Source organism: Brassica napus, chromosome C4 (genome assembly GCF_020379485.1).
Source record: "Brassica napus cultivar Da-Ae chromosome C4, Da-Ae, whole genome shotgun sequence".
NCBI lineage: Eukaryota > Viridiplantae > Streptophyta > Magnoliopsida > Brassicales > Brassicaceae > Brassica > Brassica napus.
In genome coordinates, this window is record NC_063447.1 from 32,301,336 (window position 1) to 32,315,107 (window position 13,772).

Consider the following 13,772-nt stretch of genomic DNA (forward strand, 5'->3'; position numbering starts at 1 on the left):
AATTCGTCGGAATCGGTCTATTCCGACGAATTTCCGACGATTTCGGCCATCAGAATCCCTCTGTTTTCTTGTAGTGTCTGTGTTTCTTGACAAGAAAGTAACTCACTTTGTGACTGGAACACTGATCTTGGTTTGAAATGAAAATCTCTATATGTAAAATCGCTATTTTATGTTGTTGGGATTTATTAAATTCACGTCCAGCTCTATATTGTCCAATTAGTATGATACTGTCCACTTTGGACTTTAGGCAAAGCCTGCATGGATTTACTTTTGGTTTCCTTCCCAAAAGATCTCGTACTAATTTCCGACGAAATCAGGGGGATTCTGATGGCCGAAATCGTCGGAAATTCGTCGGAATCGGTCTATTCTGACGAATACCGAGAAACGTCATTCTGACGAACTTCCGACGATATTACGATGCGGCTACACGAGACCAGAGTTCATCGGAAAACTACAATTCCGACGAACGTGGTTCCTCGGTTTATTCCGACGAACTTTGGGCATCGGAATTTACCGACGGACATCGGTCGTTGGAATATACCGACGAACGTGGTTCGTCGGTATATTCCAACGGAAATGAGTTTGTCGGTAAATTCCGACGGATATATGTCCGTCGGTATATTCCGACGACCGTTGTCCGTCGGTATATACCCTTTTTTTTTTACAAATTAATTTTGCATTTTTATATATTTTTTGATATTAATAAATTTAAAAAATTGGAAATTTAAAACTAATAATATTATAAAATTTAAATTCATAAAAACCGAAATAGGAAAAAAACATTCATAAAGTTTAAAATTCATACAAACCGAAATAGAAAAAAAAAACATTCCGAAAGTTTTATAAAGCCGAAATAAACTAAGATGAACTCGAAGACATCAAACGATCTAGCTTCTGCATAATCTCGGTGTTGAACTTCTTCTGGGATGCCAACTCAGCAAGGATAGTGGCATTCTCCGAACGGATAGTGGCATTCTCCGAAAGGATAGTGGTGTTCTGCTCCTCCAATGCCCCAATCCGTTCATCTTTGTCATGTAGCTCCTCGAGAATCATGGGATCGGCATACGGAGCTTGCGAAGAAGATGCCGGATACGAAGAAGCACGACGGGCCAACCCAACTAAACGGCCTCCTTTCCTTTTAGGAACCGCCTACAAAAATATTTAAAGTAAGTAAATATGGACAAGTAAGTAATCGACATTATAAAAAAAATATATTAATAAAAAAAATTACCTTTTCAACCATCTCATTTATTTGCAATAGAGACAGGTTGGTTGAAGCTCCCGTGGAGTCGCCGTCATCAGAGAGAGGCTGAGATTGAGAAACTATCTCAGCTTCCACCAAATCAACTACACCTCTGATCACGGGGTCCTGAATTTGACCCGTCGTCTTGTTAGTGTGAGCCACCTTAATGAGTTGGAGACGATCAACGGGATTACCGTCATTTGCTTCGATCTAAAAAAACCGCCATTATTAGCCAAAAAATATATAAAATATTTATTTAAAAAATATAAAGATAAATAATAATAAAAAACTTACAAGTTCATCCTCCTTAGTAGACATGGAGCAAGCGCCGAGGTTGTGCACATACATACCTTTCCCGCCACGATCGCTCTTCCGGTTCCTGGAGTTCCTAGAAGACGTCTCTGCAGTGTCTTCCCTCTCCCAATGAGCTATCAACTGCTCCCACACCCCCCCGTTGATGAACCGTGGCTTCTTGTTCTTCTGCCAAACTGTCTTCCACGCGTTTATCTGCTTTGTGTAAGAGTCCATGGCCTTTTCGTTGAATTTCTTACGGACTGTTTCCGTAAGATCGGAGTGCCAGTTGAACTCTTGCTACAAAACAAACACAATTTAATAAGTAAATATATGTAAAAAAATGTAAAAACTTAAAAAAAATGAAGGGTTACTATACCGCAAACTGACGAAACCACAACTCTCGTTCGTCGGAAGGGATCACACTCCACTTTGGATATCCAAAACGGAGCATGGAGTACATCATCTGGTTGATGCTCCGGCTAATGCCATTTTTCGACTTGGTGAACCTTTAAAAAAAAATACAAGTTAGCAAGTTAATTAAAGCAAAAAATATAACGGTACAAATAAAAAAAAATACTAACCAAGTGCTATGGCCTCGTCGTGGGTTGAGTTGGAGAAACGGGAGATGCTCTCGACCTGGTTGTTGAACCAATAGATGAACCGGCATGACCCCCGGATCCTGTTGAGCAGCAGCGTGAGGGGCAGCGTGAGGGGCAGAGGGAGCTGGAGCGGGAATATATGCGGGAACCGAGTCATGAGACGATACCGATGCACGGGAACCGCTCACCGAACTACGTCGAAGACGGGCTGCGGGGCGGGCTTCATCCTCGGCCCTAAAAAAAAAAATTAACCCATCAAACATATTTTCATTTATATATTTACAAAAGGTTTTATAAACGTTTTAAAAAAACTATTAAACCTTTTATATATATATATATATATATATATATGTATACAAAATTATAAAAAATTTATAAATATAGAAAAATGTTGTTAAAAATTTATAAATGAAGAAAAATGTTGTTAAATATTTATATTTTAAAAAAAAAATGTTGTTAAATATTTATTAGTGGAAACTTAAAAAAAAATATAAAAAATTTTAAAATTTTAAAATTTTTACTATACATGATTTACATATATATATATATGTATACAAAATTATAAAAAATTTATAAATATAGAAAAATGTTGTTAAAATTTATAAATGAAGAAAAATGGTGTTAAATAATTATATTTTTTTCAAAAAAACGTTTTTAAAAATTAAAAAACGTTTTTAAAAATCAAAAAACGTTTTTAAAAATCAAAAAACGTTTTTAAAAATAAAAAAAAACGTTTTAAAAAATCAAAAAATGTTTTTAAAAATAAAAAAATGTTCCAAAAAAAACTAAAACAACAATCCTAACTTATATATCCTAAACTATCCATTCAATCCTAAAATGTTCAATCAAACAACCTAAAATCCGAGATCAACTTCCAAAACCCTAAACAATTGAAAAAAAAAAGGTTTGGGATGATTCTTACATGATTTGGGGTTTGGGGAAGAGATAGGAGGGTGAGGAGAGGATTCGCCGGTGAAGAGAGGCCGGAATCGCCGGAGAGTCGCCGAAATCGCCGAAATCGCCGGAGAGTTTTGAGAGAGAGAGAGGCCGCGGAGATAACGAAGAAGAAAGGAGAAGGGTTTTTATTTCCGTGGATTCCGACGGACACGGGTTCGTCGGTATTCCGTCGGTATATTTAAAATATACCAAATGCCGATTCGCGAAAATTTTCAAGCGGTTTGGTTCTCCCGGGCTAATTGAAATTCCGACGGAACGTGTCCGTCAGTATTTTCCGACGGACACATTCCGTCGGTATATTCCGACGGAATTCCGACGACTTAGTGTTTAGGGTGTTCTTTTCAAGTTTCTAAATGCAAAATCCAAATCTTTGATAATATATATAGTATTTGCATAAAGATTTAACAATAAAAATGTTTTATAACACGATTTTACACAACAATATTTTTTGTAGTGTAAGCTTATATAAATATGATTGTATAAGTACATAATGTTAAGGTGAGATGTTATGAAAACAATGATATGCATACATAAATATTTTAATGAGTTGTTATATTTGAACGGTTGCGATCTAATACTATACTAAACACTTATTATGTGTTATTTTCATAGTTTTGGCATCTAAATTTATAGATTTTTATGATTGAAACTTTATAGAAAAACATGTCGTCGGTATTTCGTCGGAAAATACCGACGACATTCCGACGAACTCGACAAGTTCGTCGGAATGTCGTCGGTATTTTCCGACGAAATACCGACGACCTTTCCAATTTTCAATGAAACCCGTTGTCGTCGCTATGTCGTCGGTATATTGCGAGGGATTTCCGACGGACCATTAAAAAAAAAAAAAAAAAAAAAACTAATCAGAATCTTCTGAATCTTCATCAAACTCCCCAACCTCGGCTTCCGGCTCTGAATGTACGACAGCATCATGTCCAAACACAGTCAAATTCTCAACGAGTTGAACATTTTCCAAATCTTCAACTGCCTGGGCGTTGCTGGTAGACTCTGGTTGCAATGGTTCATCATCATCAGAAGTTCCATCCACTCGTCCTCTTGGGTTGATTTGCGTTACAGTAACCCATGGATCGTCTCTGTACGTCACCCGAGGGTAACTGATGTAGCACACCTATACATATCAATTATACAAAGTATTAGTTCAATATATAACATTAATTAATTATATTGGTAAAAAATTATGAATATATTGACATACCTGATCAGCTTGCGAACCAAGAATGAAGGGATCATAATATTGAAGTTTCCGCCGCGAATGAACTGATGTAACACCAAACGCATCAATCTTCACTCCTCTATCTGGGGTGGTGTCATACCAATCACAATAGAATACTACACAACGCAATCCAACCATTCCAGGAAATTGGATTTCCAATATTTCTTTTATGTTGCCGTAGTAGACATCGTCACCAGAAGAAGATGAAACACCAGCATCATATGTTGTCTTAGAATGACCTTTCCTTGTGAATGCATATCCTCGCGTACAAAATTTAGGATATGATTTGACCACATAGTTTGGTCCCTGCACAAATTCGCGTATCCAATCATCGAACACAAGACCTCTGGCCAAACCATCATTCACCTATAAAAAAAACATATATGATTGCAAAATTAATTAGTTTATATATATTAAATTTAAACTAATCATTTGCATAGGGTAATAGGATATATGACTCACATAACTACGAAGCCACGCAGCAAATCCGTTATCTCTAAGTTGTCGAAGCTCATCTTCTGTTGCATGCCTGTGAGTCATACGCAACTCCGCCATATATACACTATTATCAATATGAAATAAATTTATTGAATATTAATCTAACAATAAATGAATAAATATTTTTACCTCTCATATTGTAGAACATCTTCACAGTTGGTGAGCAAATATGTTTGCAAATGAGCGTTCTCAGTGTCCGTAAGTCTCCGCTTCGTGAATTTTCCACTAAGTCGTCCTATTTCCTTGAACATGCTTGGGACAGTAACATGATATGTTGCTCTCTCCCCTCTATCATCATGCCGAGCAGGTCTTCGGTGTTTTGTTTGCACTTCTGGTGGAAAATAATTTTCAGCAAAGATTGCAGTTTCTTCATTGATCACCTGTGCCACTATAGATCCTTCCACCCTGCTTTGATTTTTGACCATCTTCTTCAGATGATGCATATAACGCTCAAAAATATACATCCATCTGTACTGCACAGGACCACCAAGTTCCAATTCTCTTGCGAGATGAATAGCAAGATGTTCCATTACATCAAAGAATGATGGAGGAAATATCTTCTCAAGGTTGCACATGCTGACTGGTGCGTTTGTCTTCAAATTATTAATACCCTCTTCAGTCAATACTCTGCTGCATAAGTCACGGAAAAAAACACTAATCCCTGCAATTGCTTCATGAACATTACGTGGCAATAATGCTGAAAAGGCAAACGGAAGGAGGCGCTGCATAATTACATGACAATCATGACTCTTCAAGCCAGTAAACTTTCCTTCGCTTCTATCAACGCAGTTCCCCAAATTTGATGCATATCCGTCAGGAAATTTCACTTTCTCTGTAATCCAATCAAAGAACTCTTCTTTTCTAGCACCATCTAGCCGATAAATGGGAAAAGGGGCCGTACCGTTCTCATCAACGTGAAGTTCAGAACGATCACAAATATCGACTAAATCCAACCTTGACTTCAAATTATCCTTCGTTTTACCTTGGATGTTAAGGACTGTGTTCATCAGATTATCGAAGAAGTTCTTCTCAATATGCATGACATCTAAATTATGCCGCAATAGATGACTCTCCCAATATGGTAGATCCCAGAAAATACTCTTTTTGTGCCAGTTATGTAGCTCTCCAACCGCATTGACTCGAATGTTTTCATGTCCACCTACATCTGGCGTCCTTTCTGCATCAAAATACCTAAACTGCTTCAACAAATCTTTCCCACTAACTTCCTCAGGTGGACCATCAAACACCTGCTTGTTCTTCGTAAACGAAGTCTTACTCCTGCGGTATGGATGATCAGGTGGTAGAAATCGTCTGTGACAGTCAAACCAACACGTTTTCCTTCCGTTCTTTAGTTGGAAAGCATCTGTGTCATCTTGACAATATGGACATGATAGCTTCCCATGTGTTGTCCATCCAGATAACATACCATATGCTGGAAAGTCACTTATTGTCCACATAAGTACTGCCCGCATCTGAAAGTTTTCTTTGCGCGAAACATCGTATGTCTCAAAACCATGCGCCCATAGTTGTTGCAACTCATATATTAGTGGTTGAAGAAACACATCTAGTGATCTTTTAGGATGATCTGGCCCGGGGACTAGAATTGAGAGAAACAAAAACTCTCGTCGCATGCACAAGCTCGGCCGTAAGTTGTACGGTGTCACAATAACTGGCCATAGAGAATACTGCCTTCCATGCTTTCCAAATGGGCTGAAACCATCAGTAGATAATCCAAGATAAACATTTCTTCTCTCTTCCGCAAATTCTGGATATGTTGACTGGAAATGTTTCCAAGCCTTTGCATCTGAAGGATGTCTAATCTCACCATTTGTGGAATGCTCTGCATGCCATCTCATTGCTTTTGCTGTGCGCTCACACTGATACAACCTCTTCAATCTTTCCGTCAAAGGCAAATACCACATTCTTTTGAATGGGATCGGAACTCTTCCCCTCGTCTCCTGATAACGAGGTTTCCCACAAAATTTGCATACATTCCGTGTCTCATCCGCTCTCCAGTAGATCATGCAGTTGTCAATACATACATCTATCACTTCATACGGTAGTTGAAGACCTGCAACAAGTTTCTGAACCTCGTAGTATGAACCCGGTGCAAGGTTATCCTCAGGTAGAATACCTTTGACAAAATCAGTAATCGCATCCATACATTCTTCAGCCAAATTATAGTCTGTCTTAATACCCATTAATCTAGTTGCAGATGATAAGACTGAATGACCATCTCTACAATTTTGATACAAAGGTTGTTTTCCTGCATCCAACATGTCAAAAAATCTCCTAGACTCGGGGTTTGGTTCTTCCCCTCTATAATGATCATGTACCATCTGCTCAGTACCTACACCATAATCTATATCCGTTCTAGATTCTTCTAACCTAATATCAGGCTGAGGTTCACTAACAGGCTGAGGTTCGCTAGTACTACCATATTCATAACCAGTTTCCCCATGAAGGTACCAAACTTTATAATTACGTGAAAACCCTTTCATATACAAATGAGTCCAAACATCAAATTCTTTTATAACCTTATTATTATTGCAAGAAGAGCAGGGACATCTTAACATACCACTTTTTGCATCCGGTTGCTGTTGAACAAGCCTCATGAATTCTCCAATCCCTTGAACGTATTCTTCCGTAAGCAAATTGGTGTTCGGATCCAAATGAGGTTTATCCATCCACGAACGATAATAAACTTCTGAAGACATGATTTTCACGGAATTGTTATGACTAAAGAGAATGAAGAGAGAATGAAGTGTGAATGAGTTGAATGAGGAGGGGTTGTATTTATAGGAAATTGCTTACGGACCTCCGACGACTTTCCGACGAAATTCCGACGGATATAAAGAAGTCCGTCGGAATTCCGTCGGAATTGTCCAATCCCAAACGGCTATACAACGGTCATATGTATTTGTCGGCAACGGTCACATGGTTCGTCGGAATTCCGTCGGAAAATACCGATGGAATTCCGACGACTTTGCTGTTAATCGGAATGTCGTCGGAATTCCGTCGGAATATACCGACGAACTTCCGACGACTACAACGGTTACATTTTTTATCGGAATGTCGTCGAAAAGTCGTCGGAAAATTCCGACGAACCGTATGTCGTCGGAATTCCGTCGGAAATGGCCGACGGAATTCCGACGACTTCATTTTTTTGGATTTGGTCGGAAATTTGTCAGTATTCCGTCGCAAATGTCCGACGACCTTGGTGTCCGTCGGAAGCTCCGTCGGAATTCGGAGTGTTTTCTTGTGGTGTAATAGAGTTGAACATCTCTTTATATATTAGACTTTTCTTTGTTTAATTTTTAATGTGGGACTTTGTTTGATATTTCACTAGGATTTGGCATAAAGTACCTAGTTTCTTTACGATGATGTTGGTACTCGAAAAGACCTTCAAAAGGGAGTGGCTCTGCGTAGACTGCTTTAATAGTCACCTTTTGCACAATTGATTAATTCGTAATCATGGCCAGGGCATCAATTCACGAAGTACCAAGCTTCATTGCACTCATGCACACTATTCGAGTTTCATGCGGCTAATACCTTTTCTTCATTTATTTATCTTTTGGAGGTAGAATCCCTTTAAAAGGCAGAAGTCTCTCTCTCTCTCTCAGTCACCAACTTTTGCTCTTCTTCCTGGAGTCATTTAAATTGTAATTTTTTTTTATTCTCTTGAACACTATTTTGTTTCTGTTTGTGGAAACTAGTCAACTTTTTTTGTTGAATGTGTTTTTTAAATCTAAGAATTACATAGTAGAATCTTAATTTTTTTTTTCTTGATTGAGTGTTTTTTTATTGTCGTATTATTACGAACTTGTGTGTGTAATAATCAGACGAAGGGGCTTTTTTTTTTCTTCAGGTTTTGTACTTTGATTAGGAAGTCTTTATCACATCAATGGCCATGCAAGTTGGTAAGAAGTTTTCTTGGGTGATAAAGGACTTCCCCTCATTGCAATGTGAGATCTGCTACTCTGCTCCAGTCCTGATCGGTGACTGCAAATGGTAAAAGAGAAGTTTGTTTCTTTTCCAAATGATTTTTGTCGATCTAGATACAAGATCTATCCACGTTTTGGTGACTTGTTTCTTTCTTGTTTTTGTTCAGGCGTCTTTGTGCATATCCTAAGGAAGACAAGGTTGATGACTTGTCTCTCTATCTTGAAGTTGCCGATTCAGAATCATACCGGATGGAGAAAATATGTAAAATTCCGACTCTCGATAGTGAAACAAGTTTTGGAAATTGATACAGAACTGCAAGGTGATTCTCACTTCAGTGATCAATCTGATAACAATTTGATTAATTATTTTTAAATGGTCCTTGTTAGCTTAAGTCTAGAAAAAGAAAAGTATTTGTGTTCTTGTTATGCTGCAATTAACTGTTTAAATAAATTATTTTTACAGAAACATATCATTGGTTTGATGAGAAGAACTCTTGCTGGGGGTTTCCATCCATGATTCCACTTACCAAACTTCATGATGAGAAAGAAGGGTTTCTGGTAAATGGATATCTCGTGATAGTTGCTGAGGTTGACGTTCTTGAAGTTATTGCCACTTTAGATGAATCAGAGGAATCTGAAGAGTCACGCCGTCCTGTGAAAAAGTCCAAGCACGGTGGTGGTGAAGAATCTATTGATTCGCTCAGAGAAGCTCACTTGGGAAAGGAAACCATGGACGTCAATGGCTTTCAAGTTCTTGTGTCACAGGTATGAAATCAATAATAATAATGCAACCTTGTTACTTTAGTAGAGGCAAGATCATTTTATGATTTCAAAAGACCCTATGTTATATGTTTTGTACATTTACATTTCCCTGGCAGGTAGAATCTGTGAGACGTATATTTGAAATGCACCCTGACATTGCAGTTGACTTTCGTGCAAAGAACCAACATCTGAGGAAGGCATGCATGAGTTTCCTTCTCAGCTTAATCGAGACGCTGTGCATGTCACTTAAAGACCTCTCTAATGAAGATTTGGTGGAAGCGGACGTTGCACTGACATATGTGAGAGATGCGGGTTTTAAGGTAGATTGGTTGGAGAAGAAGCTGGAGATACTTAAAGAAAAGAAGGAGAAAGAGAAGTGTAGTTTGATCCTGCTTGAAGAAATGAAGGAAAAATTACTGGAATTGAAGCAGAAATGTTCAGACCTGGATGCTCTAGTGGAGAAAGAGGAGGCAGAGTTGTTGGCCATCAGAACTCCTTCGTCATTCGTTGATGTTCTTTGATCTCTGGAGTTCTTAGGCATGTGTTTCTGTTCTGTTGTTATTGCTTCTCCTTTAGTTTCAAAAATAAGTAGTCATCTTGTAAGGTGATTTGAAGTTATGTCTGAAGTTGTTACATTTTGTTAAATTAAGTACTTTCTACAGCTATGGTCTATCAAAGTTTCGGCTATCACTTAGATGGGGACAAGTTAATCAATTTCTGGAACTTGTATCTGTTTTTGTAAAGTTCTTAGGCACTCATGCAGAAAGTTGTCACGTTTTGTCATGTATTGAAAAGGGGCTTGCGTTTGAAGAGTATCATGGTCATAATTATGAATCTTGATGGTAATGTAACGCTATTTTATGTATGAAAACAGTTTGGGGCACTTGTATAGTTGGCTCTTGCTAGATTTTTTTATTATTCGTCCAACTTACCATTAATTAAGGGCAAATCTCCAAAATAGCACATTTCTTAAGTTTATATCACAAAAATAGCACTCAAAACCTAAAATGACCAAAATAGCACATTTCTAAGTTTATCCTTTGAAAATTTTAATTTTTTTATTTTTCAAAATTTGAAATCTTATCCCCAAAACCTCATTTCTCAACTCTAAACCCTAAACCCTAAACTCTAAACCCTAAACCCTAAACCATAAACCCTAAACCCTAAACGCTAAACCCTAAACCCTAAACTCTAAACTCTAAACCCTAAACCCTAAACCCTAAACCCTAAAATCTAAACCCTAAACCATAAACTCTAAACCCTAAACCCTAGCTAGACCCTAAATCTTAAACCCCACCCTTTAACTCTAAACCCTAAGTTTGTGACTTTTGATAAAACATTAAGTATTATTTTTGTGACTTTTGACCTTGAATGCTAGTTTGGGAACAAAAACTTGATTTAGTGCTATTTTTGTCTTTTTCTCATTAATTAATTCGTAATGATAACAGAAGAATAATTAACAACTAACAATGAGCCAAGGTTGCTCGTAAAGAAATTTTTTGTACTACTGAGTAGCATGCACCAATTGCACTTGGTCAATTCATGTTCCCTAAGCAAAATAAATTTAACTGTTATTGGAACAAGCACTGAGGAGCAAAAGCGATTGATTTCCTTCTGGACGTATAAAAACGTTTGCGTTCCTGTTTTTCTCTTCAAAGTTGAAACCAGAACGTAATTGTTTTCTTTAAGTAGTGCTGCAGTGTCTGAGCTCTCCATATACGCCTACTCTGAAGGGTAATCCTTTTAATTACTGATCTTCTATGTAATCCTTACCTTTTTATTTGTTCTGGAATGCGTAAACTAATTTTAGTCTGGTTAGAGTGTTGTACGTAGTTGAAATGGCTCTGAGTCTACAGTTGAATCTTATTAAACTACTATATTTCATTGCGAGGGATGTCACCAGACCAATGGTCAAGCTAGGTGGAACGAAGATTACTTGGGTGATAAAGAAGTTTTCCTCTTTAAAGTCAAGAGTTTATCAATCTTATACTTACTAGAGGTTATTCCGCTCTACGCGCGGATTGTCTGCTTATATTTTTATGCTATATATTTTTTTGATCAGTAAACTATTTTATTATATTATTTTATTTACTCTCCAAGTATAATTTGTCAAAACCTTTTTAAAAAATTTCCTCTTTAAATTGTCATCCAGTGTTATAAAATATTACAAAATATTTTAAAAACTGAAGAAAAAAATAAACAAAACTTCAATAGGTTTGATATGCGATAACTTTCGTAGTCAATATATCAACACAAATATTAATTTACATTTACTTATGAAAAAAATTTGAACCAAAGTGAAAATAGTTTTCCAACCTGTAATAGTATATCATCATAAGTATTTGTTGGGTTGGATTATGATATATACACACATATATATATATATTAAAAAAATATTTTTTTCTTTATATGTTTGAAGAAAATTTAATTAAAATGCATATTATGATGTCAAATTAAACCATTTAACTAAATAAATTATAATATATCATAGTTTTTAAAAACAATAATATATAATTTTTGTATATAATTTTTCACAGAAATGACCATTAGGTAGATGTAACAATTAGAAGTCGGATTTGCTTTAACTTCCACGTTTGCAGAGAGAATAGGATACAATGGTTTTGAGCTTCCGCATGTGTAAATGATCTTACAAAGTTTTATGTAGTAAAGATACTTTATTTTACTTTTTAATACTGACATATAGTCAAACAGATTCATAATCTGAAATTTCTTTATTATATTATTAATATTGTGGGTAGTTGAAACTATATATTATATTTAGTTAAATGTTTTTTTATTTCAAACGAATAATAGTATACTTCTCTCTAACTTGAATTAGTCAACGATTATGATTTAAGTCAAGAAATAATTTTGGTAGATGATGGAAGCAAACGTGATGCATGGTCCAAAAGCGGCCAGCGAAGGAGTTGGCAACAAAGGATATGAGGAGAGAGGAGTGAGGAGTGAGGAGTGAGACTCGAAGTGAACTATTAGTTAGAGAGCTATAAGTTCAAAACGAACTGATACTGAGGATGAACGGCATAGTAATCAAATCCTCCATTTGGTCGACTTCGTTTCCCATGAAGTTGTGTCTGTTCTTCACTGATCTTGTTCTCTGCACCTTAAGTTGTCGAATGTTTGAGCAAAGTCAAAGCTCATTTTTGACTTCCTTGAAAAAGTGGTGACATCAAGCTTCCACGTGGCAGGATAGTGTTCGTCCAGAACCCCTTCAGTAGCCTGCAAGAAATATGGAATATGTATTACAAATTAATAAGGCAAGGAAATGGAGAATCCCAATATATAAAGACGGATAAGGGCCATGAGGCTACCTCAAAATATTTGATGAGTTTTTTTGAGTGATGCTCTAGACTTCCAGCATATATAACTTACCCTCCTCGTTTCATCAACAGAAGTTGCATACTTGCATTAATCCAAAGATGATTTGTCAAATGTATTCTGGTTTCGGGACTCAAAAGTAGAGTATTCCATGAGCAAACCTCATCGACGGATTTGAAAATGTGATGCCCTAAGAATAACCATGGCGGCAGCCCTTGCATACTAGATGTAGGCTCGTCCATGAAGATTAAAGAAATGGCTACTAATTCAACTGAAATAGTAAGCCTTTTCCTCTGTTCTGGCAAACGACCATTAACTTGAGGAAGGCCAAGTATAGAGTTTTAAGAGGTTTAAGTTCCACTAATTCCATTACTTCTTCAACAAACATCTATCATTCACATAAAATGGCAAAAGATGTTACAACTTTTATAACATCTCGCGAGTAGTTATGAGAACAAAATTAATTTTTCAGCTTAGTAATAGTACTTACCTCTCGTTTTTGGCATCTATATCAACATCTTTGCCACCTGTTATAATGGCATTCAAGGAACAACTCACAATAAGAAAATTCGCTCCGGTCTTGAACAGCCTCGGGATCAAGATTAAATTTGGTTTCTTCACCAGCCATCTTCATCACAACAAAGTCCCCTCTCTATCCCTCCCCTTCAGCCAGTCTGCTATATTAAACCCTTGAATTAGATTCTCCTCTCAAGCTATTCTTTATATTTCCCTAGCCATTGCTTTAGCCTCCACTTCCTTTCATGGACGTTATTTATCTCAGACGACAATATCTCTTCCCTTACCCATGCTGCATACGGCAATAGCTGCCTCTTCTTCTTGACCTTATACTCCTCATGAAAGGCTTTGTCAGCTTCCATGGCAAAAGCATGGAAAGTTTTATTCTG

The 13,772-nt window shown here is 36.9% G+C and overlaps 1 pseudogene; it reads left to right on the forward strand.

Annotated features, from left to right (window-relative positions):
* Window positions 1-7,951: 7,951 nt before the first annotated feature.
* On the forward strand, window positions 7,952-10,226 carry LOC106350618 (annotated as a pseudogene).
* The last annotated feature ends 3,546 nt before the right edge of the window (window positions 10,227-13,772 follow it).